General features: G+C 38.3%; 1 pseudogene; it reads right to left on the bottom strand.

Moving 5' to 3' along the window:
- Window positions 1-632: 632 nt before the first annotated feature.
- On the bottom strand, window positions 633-938 carry LOC136121432 (cytochrome c oxidase subunit 6A1, mitochondrial pseudogene; annotated as a pseudogene).
- Window positions 939-5,422: the final 4,484 nt, after the last annotated feature.

Genomic DNA, 5,422 nt, shown 5'->3' with positions numbered 1-5,422 from the left:
ATCACTGCAGATTAAAATTTTGAATTTATATTTTACTATTAAACCATGCTTATGAGGAACATCTCCAGCGAATCATCCATAATGACCAAAGAGACCTTTTCAATATAAATATATACACTGCTCATATATTGTCAAATCTTTTAAAATAGAATATGGGATGTGCAGTTTTTCTGAAATAGAAACACCATGTTCCTTATGAAGGCCCTCACACACTGCAGCAGGAGAGAGAGGACCTTGGGAAAAGTTTGTATCACAGGAGACTTGTGAGACAGTCAGTTTTGTGATCTGTATTTACTCTACAAGTTTGTGCCATGGACAAATGTGAGTCATATGTTACTGCTGAGTATAGGGAATCTCCAGCCATTCATGAAATTAAAAGGTAAAAAATATTTGCCTTTTTTTTTTTTCTTCAGCTCGTGACTAAGTTATTTATTTAAGCCATCTCCTGCTATAAGCAAAGGGATGGAAGATCAGTATAATGGTCATCACTGGATACAAGGAGGTGAGCTTAAGGTCCCGTACAATTTTCTGGTCCGTGTGTGCAGAGTAATGGTTCAAACCAGTGCTGTGGTCTTCACTGGGTAGTGGTCCAGGTTCTCTTTGTTCGTCTTCATAGCCAATTGGAAGCGGATTCACATGAGGGTTATGGAAAGTGTATGGTTACCATCTCCCCAGGGAAAGGGCTTGGACCTGATGCGGATATAGGGGTAGGCGACGAACTCGGGTCTCTCCTCCTCTCCGTGGTGCGACTTCAGGAAGACATTCAGCATGTTCACTCCCACCCCGGGGAGCGCCACGAAGAAGGTGAGGGCCTTCCACAGGCGATCTGAGCCCTCCTCGCTGTGGGTGCCACTGTGGGCACCACTCGACATAGGCTGGCTCGACAGCAGGGAACGACCTAGCAGCCCAGAAACCTGGGCTCCAGCTGCCACTGCCATCTTCGACCAGGACCCATATTTACCTTTTAAATAATCTTTTCCAGGTTGTTGCCCAACAGTCTTTTTCAGGCTCTTTGTAGTTGAAAGGAAATGTAATATTTGACAACTTCAAGTAGGCTCTTAACCAAACAGAATAACCAAATGTTGAAATGCTGATGGTTATTTACGTAGTTATACCTGTAGTTACTTATATGTGTTGTTCTTTCCTTAAACTAAGTATTAGGGATATGTATATTTCTCTATTTATATTAATATGGCATTTAGTGAGTTTTATCTTATTTGAATATGCTAAAAGCAGATGAGAATTGTGAATGGGGTTGTACATAAACTACGACTAAAGAGCATCTACTAACATTAATTCAACAAACAAGGGTTGAGGGCACTCAGAAATGGAGATCTAAGACGCATGTGTATAAAGCAGAATCTATGAATAAAGAGAAACAAGCATGAAAAACTGTAATCATGTATCATAAGAACTCAGAGTATTGGATAGACTTTCAGCCGTTCTTCATTTATTCAGCAGTGTTTATTGATCACCTGTTATATGCTGGGCTTCAGAGATACCATGGGGCAAAGGGAGCAAGACAGACACAGGCCTTTCCTCTTGGAGCTTACATTTCCATTTGTCCAGGGGACATTCTCACCCAGATGTACATAAAAAACAATGTATGTAAAATTGACCTAATGATGTCTACCCTGAAGTCAGCTTTTCCTTCTGGTATCCTCACTTTTGTTAATGGCACTTCTATTCCCTCAATTTCTGTGGCCTCAAACTTGAAATTGTCATCTCTTTTCCTTTTCCTCTCATAATGGTACTGTTGAGCTTGCTTTCAAAATACCTTGCCATCTTCTCTTCCCTGTCCTCACTCTCCCCTTTTAGTTCCTCACTATCTATCTTTAACCGGGCATATTGCAAAGTCTATCTGATTTTACTTGTCTTCAATTTTTTTCCTCTCTCATTTATGTGGATAAAACTGTTAGATAATTCTTCCTAAAGAAGAATACTAATCACATCACCACCTTGTTCAGGAGCCCTCAATGTCTCCCTAGTCTTTGTCTAATTAAGCAAAATCTCCCCAGTCTGTTATTTATGCCTACCATAATAGCCCTGATCCCACTAACCAATGAATATAATTTATATTTATGTCCAAATTACAATGGTGCTGAGCTACCCTCTGCAGAGGATATTCCTTAAACTTCTGGTTCTTATTATCTAACTTTGCTTTGGATTTAAAAAAAATGAGAAAAAGAAAAAGAAAGCTGTTTTCAGCTTGTGTATGGGGTTTTCCTGAAGATTGCTGTATTCCTTTATATTCCAATAACAATAGCACAGGCCTTCTTCTGCCTCTCTGATTATGTGCTCTTTTGTCTATTTTCCATTCTTGATTGTGAGAACCTACAGAATGAAACTGACAAGGCAAGGGCCTCCTAGGTGGCTGGAGAAAGGGAAGAAATGGCATAGAAAAGCAAGACTCCTCTTGAGCCAGTTGGTAGATGGGAAAGGCTGGCAACAGTCATACATTAATAATTTTGAGCCCAATCACACCCATTTGCCAGCTGTAGTCAACACTTAGCATCTTCCAACTTCTTCCTTTCTGCTTTCCTCTTGTCAGCACCTGCTTCATAAAAAGCTCAATGAAGGAGCTGACCACTGTTCAATCATGAGAACACTGACACTCCTGCCAAGAGCTGGCTCCCCAGGCTGACTCCTGGACCTCACCCTACAGATGAATGGGACTGTAGCCTCTTCCCCCAAACACGTCTGATTTCTTGTCCCCATGTCTTCCCTCTTTCTAAATGATATCTTCTCATTTCTGCCTGTTATAGTCCTGTCATTCAAGTTCCATATCTCATGCCAGCTACTCTCTGATGCTTCTTCCAATCTCTTTAACAGCAGGGTGATCATACTCTATGCCAAAGAAACATTCCCAACTACCCTGAATAATCTGCATTATTCAAGACTAATTTCCCCATACCATTCAAAAATGGTGACAAGCATTTCTCTTTATCAGCCCCTATGTGGGGATTGCCACATGGTAATAGCATAAAGAGAATTTTTAATTTACTTCATCTTTTGAAAATATGTAATTCATGATAAATTCTAAACATTTTGAAAGATGTACATTATTTTGAAATCTGTGTGTAAAAGGACACCTGAAATACCTCTATTTGTCCATAACTCTGCTGTAATCTAACTGAAGAATATCAGGATTATAGGCATAAAAGTTAAGTCTATATGATATAGGAATATTCAGTAAAAAAGTTCATATGAGACTAGGGCAAACGGCAGTGTCCTTCAGGAGATAGTTTTCTATATACAGTATGAGACTATTTATTGTGCTTGGGAAGCTCACTGTGCAGTGTTTGGAAAGGTCTGGAAAAACCGTATGCAACCCATACTCCATTTGGGGCCTATTTTCCCCTTGAGGTATTAGTAAATTTTGATTTAAAGTTTATCTCCTCTTTCTTTGTCTACTTCACTTCTCTGTTAAAACCTGCAGTCCCAGCTGCCCTCCTGTCACCTGTTTTAATAACTAAGTTAAAAAATGAGTAAATTTACTGATTCATCTACATGAACTGAAGCAGCTTGGGGTTCTGTAACTTTATGGAAGATATTAGGTGAATGGGGTCTCACTGTGGAGTGACAGACTTTTGTTAGCACTCTTTTTTCTCCTCTTCTTCCATTTTCCTTTAATTTCCACTCCTGTCCATACCACTCTGATATAACCAGGAAATTCTTCCACTTGGTCTTGCAGAACAGTTTGAAGAGCAGCCTTCCTTGTACCTTTAATCCCAAGAGTCTATGAAAGTTTTCTCTGAAGAATTTCAGTGTCTTCCCTGAAAAGAATTCTGGTCAACACAATTTTTTTTTTCATTTTTTTTCTTATACTAAGGCAGACTAGAAATCGGGACTCAGTCACATTGATGGAATTAACATACATTATATGTGATAACATGAAGACACAGTCATTTTTATTTCTGGAGCTAGTGGCAGGAACAGAGTGTCTGTTGCACGTAATTGTGTGGTGCCTAATCCAGTAACATAAAGTGAAGGTTTGGTTTTCTTCTTTATAATTACAGTTTTAAAACTGAGGTATACTTAATTTACAATGTTGTGTTAGTTTCAAGTGTACAGCAAAGTGATTCAGTTATACACATTTATCTACCTATTCTTTTTCAGATTCTTTTCCATTATAGGTTATTACAAGATACTGAGTAGAGTTCCCTGTGCTATATAGTAGGTCCTTGTTGTCTACCTCTCTTATATATAGTACTGTGTATATGTTAATCCCAAACCCCTAATTTATCTCCCTCCGCCCCATCCCCTTTGGTAACCATGTTTGTTTTCTATGTCTGTGAGTCCATTTCTGTTTTGTAAATAAGTTCATTTGTATGCTACTGGTGGAGGTTACCAATAACTTAGATATCAGACAATTATATCAGTCACTTCTGTGAATGTGGCCCACACTCTAGAGATTGTCCACTGCAATGACCAGGCAAGTCTGTTTCTTAGGATACATTTTGAAACATGAGGGCAATACATGTTTAACATTTTCAGAACAGTGAGCCAATAATTCGAGGTATTTAGATTATCTCCCTGGGTTGATATAAAAATATTATTTGTCACTAGTTGCTTAATAAAACTGTAGTGAAACAGTTCTATGGGCAAGTTCTTCCCCTGAAAGGAAAGGCTAAAGGTGTTAGGTGTTTGATGTGCCAGAAAATTTCAAAGACTCCCACGTATACTGCCAGCCCTTTGGGGGAAAATGGTTCTAAACTGATATCCAGTTACTGTTTAATAAGTAAGGTTTTCTAATTAAATTTTGGAACTTGAAAATAAAATTCTTCTGAGTCTAAGCTTTGCGTCATGTTTTTTAAAAAGCAAGAAAAAGGAGGAATTATAGAGAAAAGAACTGAAAAATGGTCCAAATTGATTTCAAGAAATTTAACATTTCTGTCTTTATTGAATTTTTATCTTCAAGAATTTGCCAAAAAAGAACATACCAAGTTTATTAGTGGTGCCATAGAAGGAGGACAATGTATTAATCATGAAGGCATGAAATAAATAAAATAATGGCAGTTTTCTACTTTGAACAAAAGACTTGCTATTTTAGTGGCAAGAGTAAGTGTGCGAATACACAAATAAATCTAATATAAACAATAAGAAGCCTCTGACTGCTTTTGGAGTGATTATTTTTGGAGTGATTATTGATCCAAATGCTATCTGCTGACTGAGGCTATCCTAGCTAACGTCTCCAAATACTCAACTCTTCCGCAGTAGTTTTGTAGCTGAGGCTTTTTGAGTGCCTGTGGGAATAGCTGGGTTGGTGGCACTTACCAAGACATTTTTCTTAGTTTACACATTTGTTTTGACTTGAAAAACTTATAGCTTGGGATTCAGCCCTGAGCTCATGGGCTAACCACATCGGTTTACTTCTGTCTCATTCCTAGTATTTGCACCTAACTTCTGCTTTAAGAACAAA

Source organism: Phocoena phocoena, chromosome 3 (genome assembly GCF_963924675.1).
Source record: "Phocoena phocoena chromosome 3, mPhoPho1.1, whole genome shotgun sequence".
Lineage (NCBI taxonomy): Eukaryota > Metazoa > Chordata > Mammalia > Artiodactyla > Phocoenidae > Phocoena > Phocoena phocoena.
This window is presented reverse-complemented; position numbering and strand designations above follow the sequence as displayed.